Here is a 3,621-nt window from a genome sequence, read left to right as displayed (position 1 = left end):
TGTGACTCTTCCATGTAATCTCTCCCTCTGGTTCTTAAAACTCAGCTTAGGACTGAGGTATCACTTTTCCCAAAAAGGCCTGCTGTGGCGTATGAAATTTCATAACACCCTTTTTCGGTAGTAGCGTTATTTTTATTATATTGTGACTATTTATTTATCTGTCTTTCCCTTGTTAGACTATGGATAGCTTGAAAGTGGGATTCTGACTTATTTCTATAATCTTGTTTTTATCTTTTTTATTCCCTCCATTGTAGAGGAGGGTATAGGAGGATCATATATAAAATGTAATTTGTTCAAGTTCATTATATGTGATCTTAGTAGCATTTTACCCCACTGGTTCATGATGTGTTTGTTTTTCCCCCCCTTGACACTAGGTTCTTCTGATGTTCTTTTGCCATCTATTTCTTCCTATGTATCTTCATTTGCTCATTCTTTCTCCTCTAACTGATTACAATTATTTCATCCATTGGTTGAACATTCATCTAGGTGCTATGAATTCAGAGGCAACATTTAATAATAAAATGAAGAGTTTTTTTAGGACTGTATTCTAGTCCCTCTCCTTATACTACCTCTATCTCCAGACTCCCTCATTAGTGTCTATGTTAAGGACTTGAGGTCAGACCTCAATTCTGAAGGTAAACTGATATACCCAAATTTCTATAATATTTCTGCATAGAAACAGCACAATAAAAATATAATACAGATAATTATTCATTAAAATTGGAATTATTTAAAATTAAAATAAGTTTGAATTGCATAGAAAGACTTTGTCATAATGAAAAAAATAGAATCCTGAATCTGTATCTGCAAGCTGTCAGTAACTGATTCAGTAACTGTAAAAACCTCTCAGAATTTTATTTTAATTGTATAAATAATATTTTGCATGTCATCTAACATTTAAAAAGTCTTTGTTTATATTATTTTAAGGACTATAGTATTAGTCTTGTAATAGCATTTGTGAAAAAAAGTGACAATAAAAGCATAGAATCTTTGCATCTGGATGACTTTATCCAGGCCTGTCGGGAAAATGATTTTGATATGGCATTATTTTTCATCTTTTTTGTGGCTTGGTCTTTTAATATATAGTCCTTTGACTTTTCACCTATTCCCCAGTTCAAACACATAGAATAAACAGGGAAATCTGACTTGCTACTAACTTCTGTGTGTCTTACTATAGTTGCCATTATTGTCAGCAACCTAAGAAATACCAGCACATTCCTTTATAGTGAAAAATTAACTTGCCATTTAATACAAGCTATTTCCTTGCACCTATAGTTTTCAAATAATTTCTGAGCATGAGTCTTATTGCATAAAGAACTTTTAGAAGATAATATGTCATTATTCTTTACCATCATTTAATGTTCAAGCTTCTATTCATATAAACTTTTTTTTTTAAGAGTTTAAACTAAACAATTTGAATTTTGAGTGTTCCTCAGAAATAGTTATGCTGGAAATATACAATCCAATGCTAGTTTAAAAACTAAGTTGTAGCCAGGCTCGGTGGCTCAACCTGTAATCCCGCGCCTTTGGGAGGCTGAGGTGAGTGGATTGCCTGAGCCCGCGGGTTCGAGACCCGCCTGGGCAGCGAGACCTCATCTCTACAATAAATCAAAAAATCAGCCGGGCATGGTAGCACATGCCTGTAATTCCGGCTACTCGGAAGGCCGAGGCGGAAGGATCGCCGGAGCCCAGCAGGTCGAGGCTGCGGTGGCCGGGAGCGGCCATTGCACTCCAGTCTGGGTGGCAGAGTGAGACTCCAACTCAAAAAAAACAAAAAAACAAAACTTAGTTGTTATGACAGAAACAATCATATTTAGAGCCATTGGAGATAAATATGAACCCAAATATATGACACATTGGATAACCTAATTGTAGTACACACAGACGTTGATTAAGAAAGAAAGATAGCTCTAGCCTCCTGGTTAAGATTTTACATTACATTTGAGAGATTTGCAGACCGCTTGGGAAAACACACTTTTTAAAATGGCTATTTATGTTTAGTTCTCATATTCTTTTCCTTCACTTTGAACCTAAGGAATTAAGAGCTATTTTTCAAATTTAGCAAAACAAACAGACAAAAGACAGCAAAAGAAGTCCTGTAATAATGAGCAAGTCTATCATGAAGTTCAGATTTTCTTTCCTTATTAAAATTGATTTTAGAATTCACTATTTCAATTTTACATTTTGAAAGTAGTCATTTTTTTTTACTGAAAAGAACCTCATTAGCTAATTGTATAACCTTAAATTTTAAGATAGTAAATGAAAATTTTTAGCCAGTGTGCACTTAATATTATTAAAAAAAAAAAACAAACCAAAAAAACTACCTCAACTGACTACAGATAACAGTACTGACTTTTACACTTAAAATTTTGTTAAGGAGGCACCTTTTATGCTGTGTGCTTGCCACAATAAAACAAATTTTTCAACTTACCTACATAAAAGTCATCTTTTTCTCTCTTTATATACATAAAGGCATTTATATATAGAGAGAGAAAATAAATACATTTTTTCTCAATCACATAAATAAATATTCAAGTAACTGAAATAGTGTATACATACACTTTATATTCTGCATGCCTATGTATATACACACAAACACACACACACATATATATAACTTAATACTCATAATATATAATATATGCAGAACATAAAATATGCATTTACACTTAAAACACTAATTACTGAAAGCAAAAGCTAATAAAAGCAGAGATCCTGAGAGATAAGCCTCACTCATTTGCTCTTACAATCAGCCCTTATAAGCTTATAGTCTAAGGAATGGATTGTGATTACCTAAAGATTAATTACCTTGTTAAATTATACTTATATTACCATGTAAATATTAAGTCCTTGTGACTGGTAATCGTGCTTGCATCCTCTATAAAGCTCCAATAATACATTCTTTTATCATTTGATCCGGTTACAAAACTGAACATAAGAGCGTAATTAAAAATACGTGTACTTGAGTGGTCTAAGTTTTGCCAGAGTAACCAAATATTTTGTGTAATATTTTCCAAAGTAAAGGAACTCTACATAATGAACTAATCAGTGAAGCTAAAATTCTCTTGTGATGCTTTCATTCTTGTTAAATGTCTTCCATGAGTTACAAAATCTGCCTATCAGTTATTGTCTAAAACACTGTGCTTTCATAGTTGTATTATTGATGATCAAACATTCAAGAAAGACTAGAAGATTGTAGTGAACTCTTACAATTTTGTTACCTCTGTATCTGTTTTGAATACAAGTTTAACTTCCCTTACCAGAACCAGGGCTCAGTCACCCTTGACACATTTCCAGTTCTACATCACACACAGCACAAACCTGTGGCCAGAGAAGAAAACTCAGGAGCACCTCTCCTGCCTAGCAGACTGGGCTCCAGGTTTTCCCTACGCTTCTTTCACAGGAATACCCTGGAATTGAAAGCGACCCAAACCCTTTCCCTTATACATATTGCTGGTTGCCATTTCTATTCACTCTCTTCCTCTCTGACCCTTAATTCCTGCCTCTGTGCCCTCCTTGGCCAGGATCTGTAACTAAAAATCTTTGAACTTGTTTTCTGTTATGGTGGTATATTGAAATTGTACCTTTCATAGGAAGAACTAGTTGCTGCGTCCAATGGGT

Source organism: Carlito syrichta, unplaced genomic scaffold (genome assembly GCF_000164805.1).
Source record: "Carlito syrichta isolate Samal-C Ts95f unplaced genomic scaffold, Tarsius_syrichta-2.0.1 Scaffold303690, whole genome shotgun sequence".
NCBI lineage: Eukaryota > Metazoa > Chordata > Mammalia > Primates > Tarsiidae > Carlito > Carlito syrichta.
The sequence above is the reverse complement of the archived record's forward strand: the minus strand, read 5'-3'. Positions refer to the sequence as shown.